Source organism: Rhinolophus ferrumequinum, chromosome 8, assembly GCF_004115265.2.
Source record: "Rhinolophus ferrumequinum isolate MPI-CBG mRhiFer1 chromosome 8, mRhiFer1_v1.p, whole genome shotgun sequence".
In the NCBI taxonomy this organism is placed as follows: Eukaryota; Metazoa; Chordata; class Mammalia; order Chiroptera; family Rhinolophidae; genus Rhinolophus; species Rhinolophus ferrumequinum.
In genome coordinates this window covers 46,823,926-46,837,098 of record NC_046291.1, presented here as the reverse complement: position 1 = coordinate 46,837,098, position 13,173 = coordinate 46,823,926, and the positions used below count along the sequence as shown (strand labels likewise).

General features: G+C 39.8%; 1 protein-coding gene across 2 annotated transcripts in view; it reads right to left on the bottom strand.

Annotated features, from left to right (window-relative positions):
• SESTD1 (SEC14 and spectrin domain containing 1) overlaps positions 1–13,173 on the bottom strand; it is a 139,843-nt gene that overhangs the window by 87,714 nt on the left and 38,956 nt on the right. The window contains exon 1 of one of the 2 annotated variants that reach the window (XM_033112186.1): positions 4,990–5,276. The exons of the other annotated variant lie outside the window; for it this stretch is intronic. The gene's annotated coding sequence lies outside the window, so the exon portion shown is untranslated. Of the gene's footprint in view, positions 1–4,989; positions 5,277–13,173 lie in introns of those variants that run through there. 2 annotated transcript variants of the gene reach the window in all.

Here is a 13,173-nt window from a genome sequence, read left to right as displayed (position 1 = left end):
TAAGAAAACATAAGTTTGAAGAGTTAGGTAAGTACCTTGCCTAAGGTTATAAAACTATTAAGTGTAGGACTTCACCCTGGATCTAAGAAAAAGCACATACACTTCTGCATCCACTGTTTCATTTAATCATTTACTTTTATCAACTTACTCATGGGAGGTAGGAGAAGTGTGGAAGGATTCCTTCACCAAAAATGTACTACAAATGGAAAATAAGGCCTAAAACTCCACAGAACAATGAAAACATGAAAATTTTAGAAAGGTTGTCTCAGATCGCTTCCTTCCCCCAAGGTTGTCAGGTGATTTCTAATAAATGTTTACAGGGCAGACATTTTAATCTTTTCCAGCGCACAGGGAAAATAGGTAGAGTTTCCCTTCATTCTTACAGGCTGGCTTAATCTTAACACCAACATCAGGCAAGAATAGCAAACTAAAAAGGAAATAAAAATATATGTTTATCTTTTCTGACTATAGACACAAAAGTCTTAATATACTTAAGTAAAAAAAAAAAGGAACATGTGTAGTGTGATCTTATTTTCAAAAGAAAAACCATTGTGAATACATATGTGTGTATGTGAGTATGGTTGGGTATGTAAATGTATATTTGTACATATGTAAACATAAGTGCAAAGATATAGGTTTGGAAATATAAATCACAAACTGTTAACAATGGTTACCTGGGACAGGAATGGTCTTGGAGTGAAAGAAGAAAAGGAGGACAAGGAGCAAAGGGAGACTTTTCAATTTTCACTCTATATAACCATGTATTATCTGAATTTTCATGATTAACATATATCGTGTTTGACCATCAATATATCAAATAAATGAAAAGCAGGGCCTAAGTATTAATTTGCTATATCTCCTGGTACTTGTTATAGTAAAAATTAATTCTATTATTCCCTCATTGGGTATTCATTTATTTAACAAACACCCAGGGTACAACTCCTATGTGCAGGCACCAAGCTTATAGGTCCAAAGTACCTAGCGCTCTCAGGTACTTAGAACCTATTTTTTTAAACACAGGATGGAACAATAGTTACTTCCTTCTGTGACATACAATGTTAAGTCAAGTCCTAATTTTTATCACTTATTATTTTTTAAGTAACATGCCAGAAATAAGAAATAATTTCTTTTTCTGGAATCCGATCTGCCTTTATTCTAGAAAAGAGTACTAGATGATTTTTATTTTATTTATTTTTTATTTATTTATTTATTTATTTATTTATTTTGCAATTAACAAAATGCGTTTGTATTCATTCATTTACAAAGGTTAGAGTCCCCACTCTGTGTCGGGCACTATGCTGGACAATGGACATGCAAAGATGAAGAAATAACACATGGGCTCTACCTACCCTCCAAGGAATTGAGAATTTTGCAAATTTGCTGCCTGATACTAACTTGTATATAAAAACTGAAATATGTACCTTAGTAATCCTGCAATTCAAAGTGAAACTGGCAAACTACCCAAATCAAAAAAAAAGCGTAACCCAGAAAAAAATCTTAATGTTTATGAAAAATGTGAAATTGTCCAAATATTTTAAGATCAAAGGGAATAAATTAGTGAGAAAATAGAGAACATGGAAGCTGAAGGGGAACAGAAAGCACATCAATATCTCTGTGAATAGTGAAATCTAGGGTTAGCCAAGCCACTAAGAAGCTGTTACCGGGTTTAATCGCTGTTTCCGCCACAGGAAATACGTATGGAAATCATATCTACCTTATTAGGATAAAAGAAAAAATAATTTATTTGAAAAAGCATAACAAACCCTGGTGAATATGAGGCAGTGTAGCCAAAACACCTGTTTTCTGTTGTTATTTGATTTTTTGAATTTATTATTCCTCCCCTTTATCTAGGATTAGCCAAGCAAATAGGCAAATACAATTTAACTTCTGTATACCTCATGAAGTGGAAAGAATGCAGGAAGCAGAGTCAGAAGACCTGCTTTCAAACCCTGACTCTTACTTTGCAAGGTTAAAAAAATGAGCAAATTATTTAACCCTTTTGCACTTTAGTTTCCCAGCAGTAAAACAGGAATAATTCTGCATTTCAAGATTATTTCAAAGACAAAATAAGAAAACACATGTAGGGGTGGCTGTTAGCTCAGTTGGTTAGAGCGTGGTACTAATAGCACCAAGGATGCCGGTTTGATCCCTACATGGGCCACTGTGAGCTGTGCCCTCCTTAAAAAAAAAAAAAGAAAGAAAATACATGTAAAAACATAAGCTTAGAAACTATTATAAATCAAAGACATTTTTCCAAAGATATACAAATGGCCAATAAGAACATGAAAAGAAGCTCAATCATTAGCCATTAGGAAAATACAAACGAACACAATGAGATACCACTTCACACCCTCTAGAATGGCTATCCTCAAAAAGACAACATTAAGTGTTAGATAGAATGGAACTCTCATACTTTGCTGGTGTGAATGTAAAATGGTTAGGTAGCTATGGAAAACAGTTTGGCAGTTCCTCAAGAAGTTAAACAGTTACCATATGACCCAGCAATTCCACAATCTAAGTATGTATCCAAGAGAACTGAAAACATGTCTACACAAAAACTTGTCAATGAGTGTTCATAGCAGCATTACTCATAACAGTCAAAAAGTAGAAATGTGGCATATCCATACAATGGAATACTAGTCAGCCATAAAAAGGAATGAAGTATTGATACATGCATAATATGGAGGAATTCTGAGAATATTATGCTAAGTGAAAGACACAAAGGGCCACATATGATTCTGATTATATAAAATGCCAGAAAAGGCAAATCCATAGACAGAAAGCAGATGAGTGGTTGCCACCTGCAGGGGAGGGGGTATGGAAATGACAGCTAACAGGTTTGAAGGTTTCTTTTCAAGATAATGAAAGTATTTTTGAATTAGAGATGATGTTTGCCCTGTCTTGTAAATATGCTAAAACCACTGAATTGTACACTTTAAAGAGTGGCTTCTATGATATATGAGTTATATCTCAATAAAACTCACAGAAATTTAAGTTTCTGCTACTTTTTATTAGTAAATATCCTGCTTTTCTCAAGAAATGGTTCCTGTGCTTACAACAGCAAAGAGAACGCTTTGAAGTTAGATGTTACACAGATGAATGTTATTTTTAGTGAAATCAAACTACTAATTATGTCAGAGAACCTTTCCACAGAGCTTATTAATTTGGTATAATTTTATTTCTACAAAAGAAAAGTATTAATATCAAGTGTGTTTTTAAGGAGAAAAAGCTTCAAGGGGTCTTTATAGAGTACATGGAAAAAACGGGTCAAAATGTACGAAATGTAACATTTTCTGCTTTTTAAGCCAGTGGACATTTAGTTTTCAGATATGCCAATCAAACAATTAAAACCCAAATAGGTGAATTTTGCAACCCCTGTCACTTTACATGTTTGTTCTGCATTCTGCTGTCAGACTTCTAGGTACATCACCAGCTCCTAATCTCATCCATCAATTATTCCTTCCAATTATTCACAGGGGTTAAAATGCTTGGTAAACTCTTTAAATGCAAACCATTCCCTCACGTGGGTAAATTTATAGAGTAGGCCCAACTTTTAAGGTTAAATTTACACTAAATTGTTTGAGCAAATATACAGCAAAATGATTTCCTGGAATTTGGGATATAAAAACAATCTACAGAGTTGTGTAATGCTTTCTAAATCCTTAGGGAATGTTTTCATGTATTTGGTCATGGGGTAAAGACAGTCACCAACTTCTGTCCACACAAAGTATTATGTATAAAAGCTTCCTGGTTCTAGAACAAAGAAGTATTTTATTGCTCAAAGCAAAAGGAAGAGATTTTCCTTCCATTTAGTATTGTTATACTAAAATAGCATACCAATGAAACCAGCTAGGTAAGAGCATGACCCAAGGTATGTAAACAGAGATAAACTTCTTTATTATGTATTCTTCCTTGGGGGTAAAGTTTCCCCCATCTAAGAAAAAAAGGTTTATCAAGCCAAAGAAAACCATGTGAACTAACATTTTCCAATACGGGGGTATTGTGAGTGGCACTTTTAATTTGAAGGTCTGCCAACCTACACTAGGATGCATGCATGGTGGGTATTCTCGGCACAGACAAAATGTGAAGAAAGAGGTGACCTGTCAAACAGCTGCTATCAAGTTACTCCCCCAACAGCAATTCCAACTTCTTCTCCGGGGATGTCTGTGTATGAAAGATGTCAAAGCACCATGAGAACCACAGGGGCTGTCACAGCAGCACCCAGTCCAAACCCTGCATCCCAGGGTGAAATTGCACCCGTACCCTCAAGAGCCGGCCACACTGCGGATCTTTTCTAACAGGAATCTACCTAACATATAAAAAATAAATACATGATCAGGGATCGTTGCCAATCCTCTCTCCGTTCCCTTTGTGACTCCTCCAGAGGCTGGAGGGATGTTAACATCCTGAAGGCCCGCGGAAGCCAAGCCCCACTCCGCGAAGGAAATGTCCAGGAGCCTCGGCGCAGCCTGGGGGCCTCGGGCCAGCGTCCCCCACCCACCGGGCAGGACTGGTCACCGGCCACACAAAGGAGGCTGCCGCGGGCGCTGGACGCGGGGACTCGCCCCGGAGCCGGGCGCCACATCTGGTCTCCGCACGCCGCTAGGACGAGACCCGCCGGAAAATAAGGTTTAATGCCTAAACCTGTTGCACAATTCGGGTCCCTTTCACCCAGAAACGAAAAAGGGCGCTCAGGAGGGGAGACGCGATCGACCCGCGCTGTGCGGGCCGCGGCCGCACCCGGCAGGCGGGGCGGAGGAGGGACCGCCCGTCGGGCTTCCCACCTCGGGCGCTTTGTCTGCGGCGGCGGCGGCAGGGGCGGCGGCGGGGTGGGGGCGCCCCTCGTTCAACCGCGCGGCCCGCCGGGGGGAAGAAAGCCGGGCCCGCCGCCGCCCCGCTTCCTCCACCCGCCCGCGCTCTCCTCCCGGCCGCGGAGCCTGCGCGCTCCTCCCGCCCGGGCGGCCCGGGCCGCGCGGCGACCACACTCACCTGGCTGGTGCTGACGCTGTCGACCCGCTGCTCCGGGGCGGTGGGGAGGACGCGGGGACGCGAGCGAAACGCAGGCGGAGGCAGAGGGCGAGGCGGGAGAAGGCGGGCTGGGGGCGGAGCGGGCCCGGGTGGCGGCGGCTCCAGTCACTCGCGGCAAATCGCGTCCCGGCCCCTGCGTGCGTCAAGCAAGGGGCGGCGGCGCGGGCGGCCGGGCGATCTCCCGGTACCCGCGGCCCGACCTGCGTCCGCGCGACCCCGCACGCGCCGGGGTAGCGGCTGCGCAGAGACCCCGCCCGGCTAGGGGAAGGGGGCGGGGCTGGGAGTCAGTCTCACGGGGTTTGGGGGTTGGGAACGGGACGCGGAGGGGGGCCGCCGACGCACCCCCGCTGACCCCGCTGTCCTCACCACGCCCGGAGCTGCGAGCTCCCTAGCCCGCAGGCGGTGTGGGGTAGTGGCAAGAGCACTCGACCTACGGCCAGGAAGCCTGAGCTTGTCCTGAAATACGTAGGTTTGAGGATGTGGTCTGCATTTTTCGAAATTCTAACGTTGTCATCCTCGGTTTGTTGGGATTCCTTTGCCCATAGTACCCACTGCCAAGAAATGCCCTCTGATGGGTCTCCCCCAGTCTGTGGTATTGCTGAAAGATGAAGGCACGGAATGGGGAATATGTTGTCGTGAGGAAGGGCTGGATTCAGAGCATTTGTTTTCTTTGCGGATCTTTCCATTGGGCTGTCCAAAATTTATCCACAAATGGTCCTCTGACAATAGCTACTTCCCCATCTCCACCAACACTACTTATTTGTCTCCAAATGTACTGACTTCAGTCTTCATTCTTCTAATGTTATTGTGCAAATCATTTTTATGTCATTTCCTTAATTCGGTTCAAAAGAGTCATCAGCTAATACACAGAAACTCAGGGCAGCCATGTGGTCCCAAACCCAGGCCTTCCATATTACTCATTTGCTACTCACTTAAGTATCACCTGATTCCATTGATAAACTCTTGCCATTCCAACAACTAGGCAACTGAATTTCTCTCTACTCAAGTTCTCTGATTTAAAATTCCAAGGATGAATTCTTCCTCGATTCTGTGACTGATAATCTATCTCGACTGCTTCAACCTCTTTACCAGTCTTTGTCAAGCCTTTCTAATTTCACTTCTTCCTCTTGTCTCATACGACTGCCAGAGAATGCTCCAAAACTACAGAGCCTCCCTGTTTAAAATCTCTGAGAGGCTCTCCACCTAGAAAATCAGGATCAAGTTAATTACCATGGTACACAAAGCCATTTATGATCTGATCCCTACACCTCTTCCGCTCCAGGTCCAACTACATCATGTTGTCATACACACATTCAACAGACTGTCTCTGTGCCTTTGCATATTCTCCCCACCTGAAATCCATCCCTCATTGAACCAGGTGAACTCCTATTATCCTGCAAGGTAATAAAGATAATGCATCATTTCCTCTTTGGAATATTCCCTGTCATCTCCTTTCACCACACTCATATCCTCACCCTACACACATTGAATTACACACCCTTTCCTTGCTGTTTTCATAGAACCTTTTATCTATTCTCTATGATAATCCTTAGCACTTTCTTTTTTTCCCATTGCTTTGCTTGATGGTCTTTTCTTACTAGACTGTGAGTTCCTTAAAAGAGCAGAGATTTTTGTCTCCTCCATGTTGCATCCCAGACAGAGCACTCTGCTCAGCACTGAGAAGGTTTTGTTTAAATATTTGTTAAAGTATTGATGACATTATTCATTCCAACAAATAGATGTTGAGCATCTACTCAACAAGAGGGATATACAGTACAATCCACAGTCCCTGCCTTCCTTAACCTTCCACAATATTCTGTTCTCCTTTACTAGGTAGCATTCTCCTACTATCACTCACATTCTTTGCTTGTGTTAATACAGCAAGAGCATGCCAAATAATTCATTATAGTAATTCTCAAAACATCCCTGCTTTCCTCTTTCCACACCCTCTAGTTCCACACTGTATTATTCAGTTATTATTAATAGATAATAATTAATAATAGATAACTGCTGCAACCGAAAAAACAGTGGACTGTCAATACAGAGAACAAAGTTTGGGTGCTTTCTCTATTTTACAATAACTATGGAATGAACACAGCTCAATCACTTAAACTCACTAGGCCTAATTTCTGGAGATCCTTTGGCTCTATGATGAGAATTCATTTTTAATACTTTGTTAATAAGGTAACTATATCTTTCTTTATACATATATAAATTGAGGGGACAACCAGATCCTAACAAACTAGCTGTCCAGCATATGCTTGAACTCCGAGTGATAAGGAACCACTCACTACCTCACAAGGGTATTCATCATCGAACAGTCCTGCTAGTCTCTCCAATGAAGTGAAATGTGTCTCCCCATAAATTTGGTAGGTAGTAGTGGTATTGGTAGAAACACCACTGGATTTAAACTCCAAAGTGGTGTGATCTATAACGTCTTAGCTGTATGACCTTGGACTAGGGCAAAACAGCTCCAAGTATGAGTTTGTTTAACTCTAAAAGGGGAAAGCAATGATAATCAAACCTTAAATCATTATTATAAAGAGGAATGCAATGTGTATTAAAGTGCCCAGTGAATCTGAATCGAGTACTAAGTCCCCTTCCACCCATAGCCTTTTAAGCATTTGAAGTCTGCAACCATAACATGTGCCTTTTCACACCACCCTTCTCTCACATGCCCCATTTATCTCCTCCAAGCACTCTCATCTAACCATACCCTAGTGCCTCTTCAAATGTGGCGTCTAGGACTGATTCCAGTATTCCAGGTATAAAGAGAAGAGTAGAGAAGTATAATTTTCTGCATTCTTATCGTATTTCAAAATTCAGTTTGATATCACATTAATATTTTCCACCACCCCACAATGTTCATAAACATCATTTTTTTTGCCAACTAAAGCAAAAATACCCCCAAATATTTTTGTCTTATATATATGTGTATATACATATACACATATATGTATATATATCTATACATATATATGTGTATATATAATGTAAAAACCCTACCTCCTCCAACCTGTATGTGTGCAACTTATTTTTGGACACTGAACGCAGATCTTTGCATTTACTCCTCTTAAATATCATTTTGAAAGTTATGTACCAGGAGCCCCTGCCAAACAGAAACCAGTGAAATGAGAATAACATTTAAAAAACACTCAGGGTAGGGGAAAGAATCCCAAAGGTACTTGAAGCAACAAGTTCCTAAACTCCTAATTTCTCTCCTACAACTTCCTTTAGGCTTTTTATTAAATGCCACATTAAAATGTCACCTAAAATTATATAACTTCTCACACTCATCTTGTTTTATTTTATAATAAGTTAATATTGAAAACACCTTTTATGTGTGTGTGTGTTTCCCATACATTGTATCCTGGAGCTTCTGAAGAACTTGCTGAGCTAAGACAGACAGGTATTGTAATGTCATTTTCCTGAAGCTCAGCAGGTTTAGGTAATTTACTGACCACTCACTCTGCACCAAAATTGGCTTCTTGGAGAAAATGCAGCCCCTGCTGAAGAGGTGGCCCCAGCCTGTGTAATCCCAGAATCACTGCTGATTACCTCCGGGAGGGCACCTGACCTATAAACAGCCAAGTCAGATCCATTAAAAAATGACCTGGGGAAAAAAAAAATCTCAATCCAAAAAAGCTGGTGCAACCAAACAATCAAGAAGGGAAGCTGAATCCAAAAGGAGGCACAGAGAGTGGTGGCCAGGGTCCTGCCAGACCAGTTACATCAGCCAATGACTAAGCAGAAAACATGCGTTCACACATTCATCCACTCATTCATTCAACAACTATTTATTAAGCATCTTCTCTGATTTAGGTGCTGGGGATACAGTATGGACAAAATACACAAAAATTTCACCTCATGGATCTTGCATTTGGTGGATGGAACAGCCAATAGATAATAAGTAAGTAAATCCAATAGTATGTTAGAAAGTGATAAATATTGGATAAATATAATGCAGGGAGGGGGACTAGAGAGTATGGAAGGGTTAGTGTACAATTTTTCAATAAAGAAACACAAAAGGCTTCAATGGGAAGGTGATATCTGAGTCTTGAAGGATGTGAGACAATGAGTCAGGTCAAGAAAAGACACATATAGTAGAAGCTGAGGGAGCCAACTGGTAGTGGGCTAATCACGAAGCAGATTCCAAGACAATATTAAAATCAGGCAATGCATACAGCAGGGCATTCACAATCCAGCTGGGAGCTTTTTAAAAACAAAGTGATCCAGGGGAAACGCCCCAGACGTACTAGACAAGAATCTGCTGATGGAGCCTTAAAATGTGTAGTTTTAAAACACTCCCCAGGTGATTCGGGTGTTCCAGCAGGATGAGAACCCCTGATCTAAAGAAAAGATCCACAAACTCTTACTCATACCTTGAGTTCTGAACACCCTTCAAATTCTGTGTTCCAGAAAGCCAAACTCAATTTACATTCCTCTCTTAGGAGACTTGATTGTTCAACTTTTCTGTTATTCCTGGGAAGTCTGATAGCTTGGCTGAGATTTCGGTTTTTCTAATTTGCATATATATTCTTTACACACACCAACAGAACAGGAACCAACGCCCTATCCCCTGAGGTCACAGGTTTGAGTTTCTGTATCTTGCAACCAAAATTGCCTAACATACCACACTCACAAAGCTATGAGATGGTGGTACCAAAACTGTAGCCCTGGATTGGTATTCTTCGTTCTTACCTTTAGGGGCAAAATAAAAACGGAAATTTGCGGTTATTTTTTTTCACATTTCAAAATCAATTTCTGAAAGATTGTCAAAGTGCTGTATTTTAAAATGTAAAGGTGTATAGCATTTCTTTTAGTAATGTACATTTACTACACTACTGAATTTTTCAGAAAAACAATTTTATTTAAAAATTTCTTTGAGTACTCAGTTTATCACTTGACATTTTAATTCCAAGCTCAAAAATATTCTCTTTCACTGAGGCAGTTCAAAAGATCTGGTATTTTAAAAAATATCTGTGTACTTTCATGGTTCTGAAATTATATAAATAACACTTTTAAGGACTTTTTGGTTGTTGGTTTGGATTTTTAGTTTTTTTTTGTTTTGTTTTGTTTTGTTTTGGCCACCTGTTAGTTCAACACCTAGGCCAATGTATTTGGAGTCCTTTAGACAAGAGAACTTTTTCCAAGACCAACATACTGTGCATTCATTTGTGTCAGGTGGTTTGTTTTTCTGTTTCTTTCCCCAGTCACACTTTCACACAATGTTTTTGGTAAACAGGCCAAAGGAAAGAGTAAAAAGCTGTGTTTGACTTTTTTTTTTTTTTTTTTTTTGTAAAATCAGCAAAACATTTTTCTAACAAAACTAACTGCTTTTTCTAGTTGTGGAATCATAGGATTTTAAAGCTGGAAGACACTCTGTCTATTCAAACACCCTCATTTTCCTGTGACCCAGAGAAGTTAAGCAACACACCCAACTCTAAAGTTAGTTAACAAAACATCAAAGACCAGAAACTAGGTCTCCTCACTATTAGTTGATATATGCTGAAAGTATTTGAATATTTGCAGTATCATCTGTATGTGTGTGAAAAGATGTGGTACATAATTTAGGCATAGCACAAACTTATCTCTTAAACATCAATAGTGCTTTAAAAGTATTCTGAATAATAAAAAATGAAATAAAATTTTAGACTTTGGAAAGGTCCCTAATTTCAGCAATTTACTGTTATACTTAATATAAGCTTTGTAATACAGGTTAACAAAGTAGGCCAAGTTAAAAGCAAATTGCTCAGGCAAATTGTTTTAAATGCTTCTGGCAATATACAATACATTACATAATACAGTACAGTAAGCTGACTATGCCAATTTTTATAGTTCTCCAACAAATTTTATTCCAGTAAGTAGCATTAAATGGCAATACAATGTATGTTCAAAAAGACATTCCTGAGTCAGAACTCTTGGTTGCCAAGTACCAAAGCCAACTTAAACTGGATTGGAGTAAAGAGGCAATGGATTTTCTGGAACAATGCTGTGGATTTTCTGAAATAATCCTGAAATAGCTCAAGAGCATTGAAGGAAGAACTGCATTTCTGAGGACTTCAGAGTCCTAAGTAAATTCAACATCTTTCTCAGTTCCATCTTGCAAACCTGTTCCTTTCTGACTCAGTCTGGGCAACAGCAGCAGAACCAGCCCACAAGAAGAGCCCTAGGTAGTACTGGGTATATATACATCCTCCAGCTTATGGATAGCTCATGTAGAAAAATACCGGGGGTGGCTGATATGTTGTGTCACATGAATGTTTCAACTCTGGGGACAGTAGAACAAGACTGGCCTGGGATGGGGGGTGGGGGGGTAGTGGAGAGCTGGGTATTATAACTTCCCATGATGGGAAGAAGTCTCCTCCAAAGGAGTTAGGAGCATTACCAGGAAAAGGGGAGAAAAGGGCCCCAGACTGACAAAAACAGTAGATGCTCACTGCAAGATATATGCAAGATATGTTTAGATAACTAAACCTCACACTAGAAAGGCGCTTTTTGTGAAATATTTTATTATGTACTCAAATATTAAAATTATAATCTAGATTATTTATAGTCTCATCATTTTATATTAAAAACCTATGTTCAACGACCTTTTTTGCTGGTTTGTTGATGCTCCTTTAAAACCCTAGCCTAGAAAAATCCTTCAATTTAATCATGATTATGGTAGAAAAATACAACTTTGCTTGATCAGAGCATTTTTACTTATTACTTGCGCTATAGGTTTAAAAAAATTGGGTCTAAAAATATTTTATTCAAAGCTGAAGAATTAAAAGCACCTGATTGTAAAATTCAACCTGAATAGTGAAATATTCAGGTCTCATTTAGAAAGTATTAATTTACAGAGAAAGTTCTTTAGTTTCCATTGCATGGTATTTCAGTGTGGGGCTCGGTCCTAGTTATTAGTAAGACAGAAAAGAATGTTAAAAACAAGCTTGGTCCAAGTCACAAGGTTTACTTTTGTTTTTCTAATGTGTTCCAGTCATAGCCTGAATACAAAGGTCAAGAACATTTACCTCAGTGATCAAGCAATGTATTCTTCTCTAGACTTAAAATCTGAGGCCAGAGACTATAGTGTTCCCTTCTAACTTCAATTCTCTAGTGGTCAGAAACGACTCTCTTGTTTGTCTACATTTAAAACAAAAACAAACAAACCCCAAAAACCCTCTGTTTTTGAACAAAATAAGGACAAAACACATTAAAAATAATCTCCACCCATTGCCAGGCTCCTTCTACTCTGTCACTTTCTCCGGCAGCGTGGAGAGGTTTGTGAAAAGCAGCTGTAACTTCAGTAGCTAAATGGCAGCTCAGGAAAAATCCCACCACATGAAGTCAGAGGAGGCGCTAGCCATACAAAAGCAAAAAAATTGATTTGGTTGTAGGATAAAGTGGAAAAAGGAAAGAATTGCCTTTTGTATCAATCTAACGTTTCCTCTCCTTCTGAATAAAACATTACTATTATGTAACAAAGAGCCTTCAAACAATTTCTTTCTTTTTAAAATTGGAGATTTGACAAATGCAGATTGTGTCACCCTGGTTTACAGCCACTTCTTAGGGTGTGGAGTTACTTGACTCCGGCCCTGTGGGTCAGTGTACTGAAAACATGTGACACAAGCTATGTTCATGCCTCATTGATATTATCTTAGATTTAGGGAATGAAAAGGAATGAAAAGTGTGTTTCTCTTTGGGAACTTGAAGAAAGGAAACCACGGAGTAGGCCCTAGATGACTATTTTATTCCAAAACCTTTTGTATAAAAATTATGCAAATAAACCAAGAAATGTCTTCTATCACCATTCCTAAAGATGAGAAAAATTACAGTCTAGACGTCTCCATTTAAAGGATGGCAGCACATTGGGGACGAGAGCTGTTGCTGCTGCTCACCGTACCCTCCTGAGAAACAATCCTGGAAGTTGTGTCTGTGCAGAAATCGTGCCTACATCCTTCCAAGGAAGATTATCTTACCCCAGAACAGTGTTTGGAGAGTCTGTGTTCCTCTTTGTATCTAGGAAGATGTGTCATTTTAATGTCATATGACCAGCTTTTTGGCATTTTATTTGGAAAACAAGGTAAGAGTGAACAGAAATGAGGGAAAGATGTTCAATGATTTATTATTTGTGCATGCAACCAAAACTGTAGTGCCAGC